We start from the raw sequence: 17,298 nt of genomic DNA on the forward strand, positions 1-17,298 counted from the left end.
CATTAAGGAGGGCACATGATGTAATGAGCACTAGGTATTGTATAAGACTGATAAGTCACAGATCTCTACCTCTGAAACCAATAATACATTATATGTTAATTAATTGAATTTAGATATGATAAAGTTTAAAAAACATCAAGCATACCCCTCCCAAAAGAATATATAACTAGTGTGCTGTGGACTGGCCTTTTGATCACACAGCTCTAACTGTGAACTTCTCTGTTCCACCAGTGCAGGAGATTTCTGATGATGTGATGTTTCAAGAGAGTTACTATTGCAACCCAGAAGAAATGCTACTGTGGAAACATGCTTTGTGTTAGTACTTGGAACTTTTAAGCAGAGGGTGACTGCCCTATCTTAGGAATTTTCTGGAGCACAGCTTCAATTGATAGTGGCCTATACCACCTTGGGAAGGCTGAGAATTCATTTTTATGATTCAGCAGCCTCACTCCCATCCCACCCCATACATAAAATGCAGATCTTCCAGGGCAGACCATGCAAATGTCCTTTATTCCCACCATTTAACCTCTGCCTCTCCCTCATGACCCAAGAACTGAGATCTTGCTTGTAAGGACCATTGTGAATTACAAGGAACCCTGACTCCAGAGTCAGGAAATGAGAAGCGGGCTTTATTCAGGCTGTGTCACTAATGTGGTGTGCTACTGGGGCATATAGCTGGCACCTCTTGGTCCCAGGGTCCTCATCTGCAGTACAAGGATGGCTCATTAGAGAAGTAACAACTCAGTCCTCTTCAAACAAAGCATCCATTTCTCAATTGCATTGATTGTTTAGGCCTCTGGGTAGGGATTTTTAGAGAAGTGATTCATTTCATGTAAAAAAGCTGAATCTCATTTTTCTAAGTAATATTTAATGCTCCATCTATCTTATGGCTAGGAGCTTGCGTGGCTCCCTATTGATATAATGCGGAATTGAATTTTTGACCTAACATTCAATCCTGTCACCAGCAAGCCCCTTACTTATTTAACTTTATTTCTCTGTTTTTCTCACTTTATTCCACTGTCATCCCCTCCGCTTCCTGTCAGATTTCTAGCATTTCTTTCTGCAGCTGCCTTTCTGTTTGCAGGGGGATGTCACTGGATCCAGATGCAGCAAACCTACCACTAAGTCACAGCCATGTCACTTGCTGGCTTAATGATCTCAGCGTCTGTAAATCCTCAATTTCTGCAGTAGCACAATTAGCACAAGAGAAACACAGATGCATACCCACAGGATAAGAGAAGGGACAGAGAAAAAGCAGGCAGAGGGAAGGAGAAAGGGAGATAGATGATAGAGACTGAAGGAAGGAAAGTGAGAAGTTAAATTGGTAAAGAGTTCATCAAGGAATTTCCTAGTCAATCTTTGTAGATACATTATCCATCCCTTGTTGCCTTTGGGCACTTTTTAGAAATCTACTCATTTTATTTACCAATTCTCATTTCTAAGTAGAGATTCATTTAGTTTTCTTTTTTATAAATTTGTTTCAGAGGTACTTTTCAATAATTCATCAGTTGCGTATAACATTCATTTAGTTTTGAAAAATGTCCTCAAAAGCACACAAAATTACATCAAGCAAAATAATCAAACTCAGGTTAGAACTCAGGGTTCCCTATTCATGAGTAGAGAAGCAAACAGGTATCAAGCGTAAATTATTGACATACTTCAAAAGTAATAGATATGTGATGACTTATTCAATGTAGTTAGTTTAATTAATGTTATATTTCAAAAATAATTATTAAGGCATAATTCTATGCAATAATTAAAATCTACATATGAAATACTTAAACCAAATAATAGAGTGATTAACCAAATCATAGAGGTGATTTGTAGAATGGAGTTTTTACATTTGGTCAACAATGGAAAGTTGTACGAATACCTACCATTTGCTTTGACTTGATGAGATGAGCACTGGGTGTTATATGTTAGCAAATTGAACTTAGAACAAAAAGGAAATTAAAAAAAGGAAAGTCATGTAAATACAGACTCTAAGTTCATTTCACCCAAGATCTTACCAAACTCAAGATTTGGTCATGTGAAGTAACTTCAGAGAGTCCAAGAACCAGGTGAAATTTTTCTAACTTGGTTTTTCTGACTGTGGGGTCAAGCACCACAAGGAACATAAACAAGGAAAAAGTCATCCAAGTATTACATCTTGATCAAATTTGGAGAACTAGGATTTTTATTGCTCTCAGAGAGAGATTTAAAACAGAAAAGACTTAAGTATTCATGATCCTGAGGAGGGAATAGCCCTTCTGGTTTACCAAGGGATTTACATTCCCTCCAATTAAGGATGATTGCTATAAGATATCCAACTCCACTGTTTACCAAATTATTCAGGTGTCTTTTTAAGTGCTAATTGATTGTATTCTTAGATCGAATAGAAAAGGCTCTCATTCACCTTCTTGGAAGTTACATTATGAAATTAATGCTCTCCTTTTGGCGATGGACTGGGCTATAGGAGCCCAAAGTGCCTGTTTGAGCACAGGTGATATGCCACAGACTATATCATGCTAGTTTTATCCCCTGAGTCTGGTCCTCCACTGATGGAGGTGCTAATCCCTGACCTAGTGAATTTGCACCCATCCACTATAATAATAGGGCGTCCCCTGGGAGACAAGAACCTCACATGGGCCAGACCAACATGCTGCTCCACAGCAGAAGTCTAGATCAGTAAGAACTATCTAATCATTTGTTCCTGCACGGTGATCTGTATCAGAGTTCCAGAGTGGCCACAGGTGTTATCATCCAACAGAGCCCTATGCTTCTCAACAGGCATTTTTCTCTCCCTTTGGGGTAATCACTTTTTAAATCTCAAGAAGTTAGTCAATGGCAATTGGTATCCTTGAGCAATTCCACTACATAAGTGGAAAGCAAGACTTGGTTCTTTAAAAGAATTTCTATCCTGTCAAGATTCTCTACCATGAGAAGTCAACCTGACTTACATTACCTCCTTGGTCCGATTATTTCCCAATGTACTGTTACCAATTTTTAATTTTGGGGCCTCATTCATAACCATTTTAGCACCTCCCTCACTGAGTTCTTGGTGCCTTTCAATCAGACTCCAATTGATTAGTTTTGATATTACTTAAATACTATGTCCTGGATAAAATGGTATTTTTTTTCAGTATTTTTCCTGACCCTTGTCCTTGAGTATATTTCAGCCTTCCAGGCAGGACCTGGCTATCAGATGACAAAAAGCAGCCAGGAGTCTTTTATTATTATTCAAATTTCCACTACTTCTAAATTTCAGCAAAAATGGCAATTTTTGTCATTTTTAGTAGTTGAGTATTGTGTGTAATATTCTCCAGGAATTAGCCTTTTTGGAAGCAAGTGTAGTTGTTCAAAACTGAATAAGCAAGGCAGTCCTTAGAACTGCAGTAGCCCAGCAGTGGGAATGTTGAGCTCTAGAGTTAACAGATCTTCAGCAGATTCAAAGAGGGAGGAAGATTGAAGGATGCAGAATGTTTTTGGGAAAAGAAAGCTATATTGAAAATTTAACATAAACTATCATATTCAGAGAATCTTTACATGTTTCTCTGGTGTGTATTTTGCATTTTCATGGAGGGACATTATTGCTAAAAGTTACAGGTGATGAAGTGTGATGACAACTTTGCGATAATTTTCCTACTAGTAAGTCAAAGTACTATTTTTTTTCAAATTTTGGGAGGGAAAGAGAGAGAGAAAGAAAGAGAAAGAGAGTGGGGGATGAGGAGAAGCAGAGGGAGAAGGAAAGAGAAAGCATCTTAAGGAAGCTCCATGCTCATCTCCTAGGATATGAGGCTGGATCCAATGACCCGGAGATAATGACCTGAGCTGAAATACCCAGATGCTTACCTGACTGAGCCACGCAGGTGGCCTACAAGTCAAATTGTTTTCTAATGACTGAAGGTGTAATTGAAGTTTAATTAACAAAAATTACCTATAAGAACTTACACACCAAATAGAAGTATATTTTAGTACACAAAACACTGAACTAGCAGAATTCTGTATCAGATTGGATGTAAGGTATGAAGAGAAAAGCGCAAGAGTGATTTAAAGAGCTTGACACGAGAATTTGCTGGAATGGACTTGCCATCACTTGAGAAGACAAAGACTCTGAGAGAGGAGCATGATGATGATGGGAAGGTGGGGAACAGTGAGTGGCTGCGGAATCAGGAGTTCATTTTTTTTTTTTTTTTTTTTACCTTTTGAATTTGAGATTTTATTAGGCAACAAAGTAGAGATTTGGACAGGCGGTTAGATATACAGGTGTGGAATTAGGAAGCCTGATCTGGATTGCAGATGTAAGTGTGAATAGTGAGCAGCTAGGTGACATTTAGAGCCATGGGATTGGGTACATTTATTGAAGCAGTGTGTATTGACAGAGGAAAAGAGGACCTAGGACCTACAACCTTAGAAGTCAGAGAAAAAGCAGAATCAACAGGAGAATGAAAGGTGACCTGCAAAGTAGAAAGAAAATCAAGAAACCACCGTAAATAGGAAACTGAGTGGACAAAGTGCAAATCCCTTAGGATTAGGTGAAATTTGGAGCCCGAAGTTAAACCTACTCCCTGACTTGGGCGCCACCTTGTGGAACTCTTGCGTAAGAGTCAAATTAACCAAAGGGTTGTAGAAGCCACAGAAATTACCGTCAAACCAGGTTGCCCTCATCTGAACAGGGTGATATGTAGCTTTTTCCTTTACCTGTTTAGGAAGTTGTCCTGGAAAGCAGTTCTTTACCTGAGACTTATCATAACATTGGCTTAGCTTATCTGTCCACGGGTGGGACAAGTTGTCCCCCTTAAAAAAATGTCAATTTTTTTGAGTAATTAGCCTTTCCTTTTTCCTCAAGGTTTAGAATCTTGTCTATTTTTCCCTGAAAGATATGAGCACTGATGTGCTTTAGTTAAGAGTTAACTAGTTAAGATCATTTAGTCCTGGAAATGGTCTATTTGGCCTCTTCTTCAGACAGATTTTAAAACACCTCAAAGCTGGCAGCAAGCCAGATGTCAACTCTGGTATTCCTACCCTGCTGCAATCTGGAGAGTGTCATCAATTGCCGATTTTATCCCAGATATGTGTTGCTAACTTCCTATAATCAGCAAGAGCCTTCCATTTCATCATATCTATTATTATAAATGTTGTTCAAATCAGTTTTCATGGGATAGATTATTAAAGTCGCTTACACTGTTTCATGTCCCACTAGAGCATACACTTCCAGGACTAAAGGGCTGGCTCATTATGCTTCTGCTCTTTGGATGACTTTTTCCAATCTCAGGCCAGGAGGTTATCTAAGTTCATAGATACCTGACAAAGCAGAATTATTACAATATATAACCCTCTTTAAAATATCCTGGTTCTTTTTTGAAGTTGAGAACATTTTTGATACATTTCTGACATTTCTCACAGCCCCATAAGGGTTTAATAACTGTACCACATTCAGCTTTTTAGCCTGACTTGGGGCCATTTTATGGGACGCCTCTTAACGTTCAGAGGATTTAGAAAGCAAGTTGTGGCTATATCAAGGGGACATTTAAATTTAGGTTTTTAACATGTGCTACCTGGATGAGAAAGTATAAACTTCATTCCAAGAAAATGGAAATTTTCTTATTTGTGACAAAACTCACATTCTAGAGTGAAAAAATGAGTTGTTTGGGCTTTTGCTGATACAGATATCTTATTATTTGTATTTGCATGTACATTTACCACTTCTGTTGGTCTTCACATTTTTCAAATCTGGATTCCCAATTGGTCGGATTTAACTGTCCACTAGAATTTCCTTAACTCTCATTGTAGTGATGGCTAAGTGCTGATGAATTTCTTGAATTTTGCGCATCTTGAAAGTCTTTACCTCAGCTTTGTTGTTAAAGATGTTTTTAGTGAGGATTGGATTCTAGGTGGACAATTTTTGTTTGAGTATTTTAATGATGTTGCTCTATTTTCTTCTGCTCCACTGATTTACCATGTTTCTGCTGAGAAGTTCTTTCTTAGCTCATGGATGCTCTGTGTATTTGTTTTTCAGTCCCCTTTTCCTTTTTTTCACTTTGATAGTTTCTATTTGATAGTTTCTATGGTTACGTCTTCAAGTTTACTAACCTTTTTTGCTGCAGTGCCCGATCTGTTAATCTGTTATTCTCATATCAGTTATTCTATTATTAATCACTGGAATTTTAACTTGGGTCTTTTTTGTGTTTTCCATGTCTCTACTTACCATATGCAATCTTTTCTCTATTTTCTTTAAAATATTTAACGCAGTGATAATAATAATTTTAATGCACTCATTTATTAATTCTATAATAATCATTGTCAGTTTGTGTGTGTGTGTGTGTGTGTGTGTGTGTGTGTGTGTGTGTGTATGTTTCTGTGTGGGAGAGTTGGATCGTTTTTCCTGTCATATTATGGATGATGTATTCCTGCCTCTTTAAGTGCTTTGTAATTTTTTATTGCATCTTAGACATTATGACTTTAACCTTGGTTGCTGGATATTTTGTATTTATATGAGTGTTTTTGAACTTTGTTAAATAAGACTAGAACAGTGTTTAGTTTATGATTAATGTTTCTTCCCTATTGAAGCAATGAATTTTTGAATACTATACCTGGTGCTCTATGAATTATGAAGTTTTCTAGTTTAATGGTTGGGAAACCCAAACTATTTCAGGTCCTGTGTGTGTGCCAGAGATTGCTTTCTCTAATTCTGCCTAATGTCCTAAAGATGCACAACATCCTAAAGATCTCAACTCTCCACGAGTTAACCTACACGTTAAAGAGCTTTCTAGTAAAACCACTAATCATATATATTTTTAACTAGACAAACAGGTTCCTCTTGAAAAATAAATATGCAAAACACAGGTGGGTAATTTGAACAAAAAATTGGGGGAAACGTCTCTCAAATTAAATATAGCACCCAGCTACAAATAATTACAAATGTGTGGTAAGAACATTGGAATAGACTAATTGCTGAAGCTGAACACGAATCTTTGAAATAGAACATAATAGGCATAAGCTTTTGGAATAAGGTTAATGTGATATTTAAATTACCGGGAACAAATAAGTGATTAAAAAGATTGCTAAGACAAGTGTGTGTCTGGAAAAATATTCTTTATGCCATGGAAAATAAAAATAGTTAAAAATTTAAATAGAAGATACTTGTTGGTGTAGTAAAGAAAATTATGGCAAAAGTGTGCTGCAGCTCTGTGGTAGAGAAGGCTTTTCTAATAATGATGCAAGGGCAGTTGGAAGTGAGAGGCTTTCCTAATAAGATTAAGCTGATTAAGACTCCTAATAAGAGTAACATTAAGTGTGTTTCCTAATAAAATTGAATAAGGGAATTTAAGGATTGAGAAGAAAAAAAATAGTAAAAATGATACTTTTCTTAAAATTACAAGGAAAAGAAGGACCTATGCTTTATATTTGGGAAACCTTTTCCAATCTTAGGAGTGTTTGTGGAAAGATATGAGTGATTGAGAAAATCCTGTCTTATGTTCTCAGAAGAGCTCAGCTTCCCATGATCCAATGTGTTTGAGAATTTATTTATTATACCTTTTATGCTCCAAATTTATCAAAACACAGCAAGAATAAAAATCTTAGCAATTGTTAGTTCTCCAGTTTTCTTTTAGTAGTTGGGACCAATGGGTCAGTTTTTGTTGTAGCATGCCCTGCTGGGAAGCCATCCTGAGAGATGATTTGGAGATCTTTGTGGGTACCAGAAGTGGTATTTAGAGCATTTACCATTCCCAGATGGTTTCATGAAACGCAGATTTTCCTTCCTTTCAAAGATTGTGTTTCTAACTTGACTCAATATTCTTTATCTTAACATTTCTTTCTTTTCCTCCTTTCTGCCCTATTCAGGAAACTTTCTTCAATATCTCATTGGAGGAATTCATCAAGACCCTTTTCAATGGTCATCATTCTCTACCAATATCCAAGCCAAAGAAAAAAGTAAAAATATTTTTAAAACATAAATTTCATTCTTTAAGAGACTAAACATTTCATAATTGAGTATTATAATTTGAATATTACCAGACTGTGCTAGCCCTATTAGATAATTTTGCTAATAAATTTGAGGCAAGAATAAAAAATGGAATTCCTTTATTAATGAGGATTTAGGTTAAAAAAATGGAAGAAGAACTTGTGTAATTTAATTTGCTTTGTGATTCTATTTGTGCCTATTCATGAAATGATTTGCTATCAGTTGCAGCTGTGGCTTCCATGAGTGTGCTCACATTTTGGGAAAGACATGAGTACTCTAATTATTAATATTAAAAGAATGATTATCCGATCACATCCAAAATATTTCACATCTGAAAGAAAACTGAAGTGAAAAAAAAAAAAAACAGATGAGGTATTTTCTCCAAGTCCCACTTAAATGTTCATTAACATTTGAGAGTAAATATTTGCATACCAGCAGTGAATATGAATGCCATGACTAATCTGTAGTGGTACCATTATGTAGATTGAAGACAGCAGTAACCTATGCAGTCATATCACTAAAGGGCAGAGACAATCAGAAATGGCACTGATGCAAGCCTTTGTCTCTTCGTCCCTTCAAATGCTGAAATCTAAACGAATAAATTATTTTGGCTGAATACCAAGGCTGAAGCTGAGCTTCAGAGCATCCCTATTTAAAAGTCTTCTGCAATTTTGAGAAACAATGGTCTACACATTATCAGGGTACACTTAGGTGCCATGTGTGTAAACAGTGGACACTTCAATGGATCATACAAGTCTTGAATGTGCAAATGGCATTGTGCCCACGTTCTGAGTGACAAGAAGCAGGAGAAGAGTGATTTTAGGAAGATGTTCCATGTAAATGCAGGGAGTTGGCATGAGCTCACGAATAGGGAGAAAGACAGGAGGCCTCAGTTGCAGTTCATGACTGGGCAGAGCATTGGAGACAGAAACACCATTCAAGGTGGCTGATGATATGTCTTCAGAGAATCTTTTATTATGTTGGGGGAATTGGGGCCTGCTAGTAGGAGTCTTTTCAGCAGTTCAATAGTAAGATTTGGCTGCAAAGCTTCTTGCCAAGAAACCATTGGCTGCTAGAAGAAGTTGTCACTGGGGAGTTGATAAACAAAAGTGCCTGTTAGTGTGGAAGTGGTTTTGGCACAAATCATTCTGATAATTAAAGCATTGCATCAGCCTTGGAGACCCAGAGACCATGTTGGAAGGAGATATTGACCACAGTTTGCTGTATACCTCAGGGAATCCATTTTTCCTTTCCTGTGTCATGAGCCAAAGGCAGGGGCTGGAGTTCCAAGGGATCTGTTAGTAAGGCTAACCTAAGGAATACATACTGTCATAACCTCAGGATAGATCATGACCCCAATCAATTACACCTCATGGAAAAAAAAGAACTGGTGGATGTGTATAAAAGTCTATATGGCAGCTAGTAAATCATTTTATTAAAGACTATTTTTTAGAGCACATTTACATTCATAGCAAAATTTAAAAAGGAAGGCACAGAAATTTCTCATGTGTGCCTGCCCCATAAGAACAGCCTCCTCATTATCCACATCCCCTTACCAGAATCATGTGTTTGTTGTAATTGAATTGACATTGACACATCATAATCACCCATGGTCCGTAGTTTACCTTAGGGTTCACTCTTGTGCATTCTGTAGGTTTGGGCAAATGGATAATAATGACCTGTATCCATCATCATAGTATGTGTGGATAGTTCTACTGCCCTAAAGATCCTCTGGGCTTCACCTATTCATCTCCCTCCACTACATCTTCAAATTGGGTTTTTAAATTATGAAATAGGCTGAAAGTAAATCTACTTTAATTAAGCTATAGTTTTGAATTTTTCACTTTTAAGAAATTCTTTACAGGCTAAATAAAGTACCTGCAGGTGGTCTGTTAGAAGGTACCAGGTCCACTTAGGTTCTGGACATTCATTAATTTATAGAACTCTGTACCCTATCAATGAGACAGTAAATATGGTACATTTCATTATCATTTTTCAAACAGAAGATCTTACTCTACTTGACTAGGCTTTTGAGCCTAGGCTATATTCTAGGTAACAAAGAACTTTATGATAACATGCAATTCTCTGATTCATTACCATGCTTCTCCTAACCTCTGTGAGTCATCTTAAATTAATATAGGCTGTAGGAATGGATGAAAATATTTTCATACATATGCTTCTTGTTAATGGAAATGCATTCATATACCTCAAATATAACTTTCTAGATCACCTATTTTAATAATATTTAGTAAGTAAGGGGAAATTTTCTGCTTCAAAGAAACTCTCTTCCATTCACAGGACATCAGTCTATTTTAGTGCTCCAAAATTTTATTCTAAATATGACACACATAAAGTAGCTCAGTATTGGCATTTTAAAACTTTGGGTGAGTTGACACACAATGTTAATTTCAGGTGTCCAACTTAGTGATTTGACAATTTTATACATTATGCTGTGTTCACCACAAATATAGCTACTATGTACCCCATTACCTTGTGAACAATTCACATTTTTAAATTGACGGTAAAACCTATAGACCCAATTGTTTTGTGGATTACAAGTTTATCCATGTTTTTAATTAAAACAACAGCAAAATAGAACATTTTAAAACTTAATTCTTTGCTCATCAAGTGGAGGTATTAGATCTGTTTATAAAGAGACTAGAATATTTTTTGGCACATAGGTCAACTGCATTTCCTGGACCGCTTGTGGAAATGTATGATATTGTCTTGTAAAGCTGAATATTTCCTCATCCTGCAAACTACCAGTTACACTCATAGGAGACATGTTTATAAATGTTCACAGTTATTGTTCATAGTAGTCAAATATTCTTTGACAGGATAATGGGTAAACACATTTTGAAATAATCATACGATAGAGAATGTTAGGTTAGGCAAAAATGAATTTACAACTATATTCAAAAGCCAATATAAAACTTGGTAACATATATAATGTTGAATGAAAAAATAGTAGCAATTCCCAGAAGTCTGCATATAGTCTGCTACATGCTTTAAAATTCAAAACTAGGAGAAACCGAACAAGTGTTTATATGATAAAAGATATTTTATTTTTAGGAAGGAAGGTAATTATCCATTCAAAATTCAGAATGTTGATTTCCTTTGGGTGAAGCAGCAAACAAGATAAGGAAGGGGCTAAAATGCATTTAATTATTGGTAATATTTTAGTTCTTGGGATAGAGTTAAGTTTGCAAGTATTATATTATTTAAATAAATGTAAAAGAATAATAGAAAATGAATAAAGTAAAAGATGGTAAAATAGTTGGAAATGAGTGAATTCTACAGTTAAAATTTTATGATAAGAATGAGTTTCTTCTGCTTGCCTGGTGGCTCCTCTTCCTTTTGTATTAGCTCCATTTCAGGTCAGGGTCTTTCCACTTATATTAAGAGTTCCAGGTCTCTACTCTGAAAACTCTATTAGGAAAAAAATAATGATTTTCTTCAAGAGTCCAAACAGAAGTTTTAAGTTTATATCTCATTTGCTAATAGATCCCTGACTTAATAATTGCAAGTGGGGGAAATGCTTTCTGATCAGTATAGGTGTCATATTCTCACCTTTGGGGCATAACACTACTCATAACTTTCAGACAAAATCAATCAGGGCTCATTAAGACAGATTTTATAGTTCATCTTTAGCATCTTTGTGAGGCAGGAAAGGTGTATCTGCTGAAGTGTTAGATATGTTTCTTCAAAACAGCAAATGTCCATCAAAGGTCCTCCTTATTGATGCTACATTCTACACCACTTTATGAAAAATATCACACTCTATGATGAAGATAACCTGACATTTTCAAGGCCCTTTTTGATCATCAGTGGGATCCAATGTCTCAGTGCTATTGATCCTAAATGCTACTGAGGCACATCAATGAAGGGACTCCTAGTTGTTTCCCAAGACCTGACGTCATTTCTATCTGCTGTCTTTCTAAATTAGTAGTTTTAGAGTAGTTCAGAAAGAATCTCTTCAACTTATTTCATCTACCATCATGTGGGTAATTTTTCAGAAGTAATTATAAATTATCACTCAAATTCTTTTTTTCAATTTGGTTTACTTATTTAATTCAATCATTCACTTAGTAACCAACAGGTAATTTAATGCACAATATGAACTGCTGTTTGTAAATGCTTGCTAGTAGATATGGTAAAAAATAAGATAGTGGTAATCCACACCCTCAATGAGTATTTAAAGTTATGGAACTTACAAAGAACTTGAGGAATAAAGTCAGAATTCTTGGTTTCTGGTTCTCATGCAACATTTTCCTTTTTTAATTTTCTAAGACTGAGCGTTTCAATCAGAATTTGTATACATCTGAATTTTAGGCATTAGTGCTTAGGTGGCCTTCTTATGCAGAAAATTCATGCTGAAAGTCTCTTCCTTTGGATTCCAAGTCATCGTCCTCTTGTGATTTTACTCATGATCTTTGAACATGCTTCCTAAGAGTTTTCAGGCATTCTTTTAAATGTTGATGTAACCTTATATTTTATTGTTGCCTCACTTCTCCATACTACCTACCTATTTTTTTTGGTGGGGCATGGTGACCTTACCCAATTTCTTGATTTAATTTATCATTTACAAGCAGTAATATCAAAATCTAGTTTTACATTCCTATCTTGAAATTTATACTTAAGAAAAATCCAAGTGCTTACTGAAAATTTTCACTCATATATGATATGGCTACCTACCTATGTTCAAACTAATCTTACTGCTTTACTATTAATCCTTAACTCCTCAACCTGAGATACCAATACTAGCCATTAGAAATTTCCTTCATCATCATTTTCTAGTACTTCCTGGTTTTCAACTTAGGCTACTGTCAGGAAAATATGTATACTGAGGAAAAACGATGAAAAAAAGAGAATTATTGATACAGATCTCCACGCCGAACTTAATACATGTGCATCCTGACAAGCTGCTTAACTTCTGTGAATTTTAAGTATTTTTCATGTGAAATATCATTGTTAACACCTACTTCATGAAATAGTTATGTAAATGAAAAGATATAACTTATATAAAAAGATAAAAGGTAGCATATAAAAGACATTTAATAAATATTTGGTGAAATAAAATTATTTCAATAAAATGAGTTCCTTAACAAGTATCTTTGTACTAATATTAGTTAGCAAAACAAATGGAAATGTATTTGAAAAAATATGAGATATTTTTCGGTATACATACTAATACTCAAATCACTTGCTCCAGATCTTTGGTTCTTTGGCGGGGGTTGGCTATAGCACACAGAACATAACCTCTAGTTTTAGGACACCATACTGACTTCCCTAGATTGTACTTTTGAATAAATTATTAGATATAGAGAAGTTTGTTTCCTAAAGAGCACGAGGGCAACTTAGGACATTGAGTGGGATCAGAGTAATTTCTTGGTGGCTCAGATTCTCTTTTGCCAAGGATAGATTTTTCTTCTTCCTGTTGTCTAGCACTATTCATTTTTATTTTCCTTTTTTTTTTCTCTGTATCTTTGGTCAGCCTGAGGCACCCAATATCACCAAACTCTTATGTGTATTTGGTTCCTGAGTGTGAGGAGGGCTAACTTATTCTACTATGGGCTAAATGGATGAATCAAAAGTTAAATATATTACAACATCTGAGATGTTTCTGATTAACAAAGAAGGGAAAACTTCAGGGAATCATATTCTCTAGGGTGGTAATATTTTGTATCATTGTGTCTTAAAATATTCTCTCTGGGATGCAGAATGGGCATTTTTTTTCTGGCGATCTATGGGAAGGCTGCTTTCAAAAAGGGTTGGAACTATTTGGCACTAACTTACATGTAGTGTTCTGACAGGTAAGTGACAGATTGCTTACATCTTTGTACTTGAGGCATCATTATAGAATAATCCAACAAATTTAAAAAATATATTTCCGTATATCTTGCGACTATTTCTTCTACTTCCTCTGAGAAGGGAACAGATAAAAAAGAATATTTTTTTTCAAAAATTTACTGTTAATAGAGTAAAGAAATAAAATGAAATGTAAGTTTGGGAATAAAGTAATCTTTGAACTCAGCAAGTATTTTGTGAGTACCAGACATATGAAAGCCTTTGTGTGGCTTCCCATTGTTGTGTGGGAATAGGAGGATGAGTTTCATGTCCTAAGGTTTGTTATAGTTCCTTGAGGTGGTTGAATGTAGAAAAGTTCACAAATGTTTTTCCCATAAGTGAGCGGGGGAGGATAAGTCCTCAGTCTGGACATTAAAAGTTCGAAGAGCTTATGGCTGGTGAGAAATTAGAGAAAAGGTCAATTGAGGCAGTGACATTGACAGCTTTTGGAGAATACCAGCTATCCCATCTCTAAGTGACAGTTTTAAATAGAAAGTCGTGAAGTGATTGGGTGGCTCAGTCCGTTGAGCAGCTGACCTTTGATTTCAGCTCAGGTTGTGATGTCAGGGTCCTGGAATCAAGCCCCACTTTGGGCTCCATGCTCAGGGGGGAGTTTGTTTGAGATTCTCTTTCTTTCTCTCCCTCTGCCTCTCCCCTCCTCTGCTTTCTCTTTCTTTCTAAAATAAACAAATAAATAAATAAATCTAAAAAGTAAATAGAAACTTGTGCAACTAACTCCAATATGGAATTACTGTTCTTTACATGTTTCCAAAATAATATCATAAGAATTTAATTTGCAGTTGACACACATCTGAGATTTAGTCCGAGAGCTGAATAACTACTTCTTATGAAAAGTTCAGAGGAAATATGGCAATGTGGAGACAATGCAGTATTATGAAAATGAAAGGTAATGCATCATATATGTTGGGGGGTTTCTTTTTTAATCCTTCTTCAATTTGGGCTTTTAAGGGTAAAGAATCTGGGGACAGTCTATTAACCTCCCCACAGAGAATTGTGGATTTTGCATAGATATGAGTGTAGGGATTCTCTCAAAGATAGAAATGTAGTGTAACCGAATTAAGGAAGGTTGGCTAGTTGAAGAAAGCCCTTAAGGAAAGCAGTGGTTCTCACCATGGCTGTTGCAGTAAAACAGATTTTTAGGTCAGAATGATCCACTTGACACTTTTTATTCCACCTTCATCTATCCTCCACTTTTTTTCTGTGTTTTTCTTTCAGCTCCTCTTTGTTATCTCCAAATGCAACATGCAATTTGTTCATTACTCTGCTGACAAATTGAACCATTCAAAAGTTGGCTAAACTTGTTTGAAAAGTCTAGGTAGGTACAGTACTTATTAGAAGATATGATATTTTACTAGTGCTGTTTGCATACAGATCATTGCACCTCACTTTTGTATCAGATTCCTTGGAGAACCAAATGAAAGATGTAGACGTGTCTTTGGAAAAAATGGACATATGGTCATCCACAAAGACATGGGCAAAAACATGCCTCAGTTTCAGAAAGATATGAAAAATATCAAGGCTTTCCTTGCATTCTTTGTGAATTAAGGATTCATATAAAAATGTTAATGTTTAAGATGATCATTTTTTATGGATGTCAGAGTCTCACAATCTGACATGGCTGTGTGGTGCTCTTCAGAATACAACATCTATTCCATGTTTACTACATTGTTGAAAATTGATCTCAGCTTACTTCCTGGATTTATAAATTGGGAGCATGTTTGTCTGTCTGCTATAGACAACAGTTAGAAGGCCACAGTAGCCTAATGATGTGTATGTGTTTTATAATCAGAATATTAATAAAACAATCAGATAAATATTATATGTTAAGAGGTAATTGAGAAAACGTAATTTAAAAATGCTAAGTATCTACATGGTACAAGGCATTCGGGTTGGATCTATGGAGAATAAAATCCTGAGAATAAATAGTTTTCAAAGATTCTTATTCCAGAAAAGAAATTAAAGAAAGCACTCATGTAATTGACTTTAAGCATTGTATGTAATATTATAAGAAAAGCTGTAAAGGATGTCATTGGAGAATGGGGGGGGGGCGATTTCTTTTATCACAAAACAATTACTGAAGATCTCCAGAGGAGAGTTCTTAGAATTTGGGTCCTGAAGTTTTGAGACAATTGAAGTAGGTAGAAATGAAATGATATTCCTGGTAGGAAGGATATTATTGATTAAGCTGATGGTAAAGTATTTGATGAGGAATCACTGTTATTAATATGTTAATGAAACCATATATATTTATGCTTCTTAATTTATTTAAAAATATATGTCCACATGTGTAAATAATTTTGTTTTATAAATGGACAGTCTAAAGGGATTGATAACATAGAAACCAAAACCACACACTCAAAAAAGTGGTCACAATCATGTGCTATATTTTTCAAGTACGAATATTTTACGGTGGATCACTCTTTTGAATGAATAAGGTAAGAATGAGCTTATTGTACTGATTATGACACCAAGACTCATTTTTTTGTGGTTTAAAATCTTTGCCAAAGATTGCACAATTCAAAGGATTTAAAAAACAACAACAAACTGGAATTCTAAAGTTAATAACATCATTGGACACTTTCCCAAGAGTGGTTTTGTTTTGGAGGAAGATAAGGTACATTTCAAGTATGCTGGGGAGAAGAAACTTTACTGAGGGAGAGAAAGTATATATAAGGGAAATTTTCTGTCTGTTTAGTCTATCTGTGCTATGGACACAACTTTCAAGACAGATATTGAAGGTATGAGGAGTTTGGGAAGGAACACAATGGAATAAGTTAGTCTTCCAAATTGTATTTCAATATATCACATTTGAGTTTATACTTTTATTTGCATGTAGTGTCCCTCCCAACACAGATCTTTGAGAAGAAAGGTCTGGAGAAAATATTTTGTTTTTGGAAGTGAAGTCAGTGGTAATCGTTTCTTTTTCAGATTTGAAAAAGGAAATCTTCATTGGAAAAAAGTGAAATTTCAATGCTGAATAATCATTGACTTTGCCAGGATAGAAAACAAATGGAATGAAGTTCTTTTTTTTAAGATTTTATTTATTTACTCATGAGAGATACACAGAGAGAGGCAGGGACATAGGCAGAGGGAGAAACAGGCTCCCTGCAGGGAGCCCAGTGTAGGACTGGATCCCGGGACCCCAGGATCATAACCTGAGCCAAAGGCAGATGCTCAACCGCTGAGCCACCCAGGTGCCCTGGAATGAAGTCAGTTCTGACTATTTACTATTCCTCTTGTCTAAAACTGTACCTGCTCACCTCTTCTGAATCTGCTGTGTTACAAGCATGTGGGATTTTTTTGGTACCTGGAAAATAAAAACCCTATTGGGGATTACAATCATGATTTAGTCCTACATGAACTGCCTGGTGATATTTCCCCAAATGAGCTCAGAATCAAAGTGTCAAAGTGCTTAAACTAAAATTTGGATTACTGAAAACATGAGCTATTGAGCAATAATATTTCCTTTTCATTTGTATGTAACC

The sequence above is a fragment of the Vulpes vulpes genome, chromosome 5 (assembly GCF_048418805.1).
Source record: "Vulpes vulpes isolate BD-2025 chromosome 5, VulVul3, whole genome shotgun sequence".
Classification (NCBI taxonomy): domain Eukaryota; kingdom Metazoa; phylum Chordata; class Mammalia; order Carnivora; family Canidae; genus Vulpes; species Vulpes vulpes.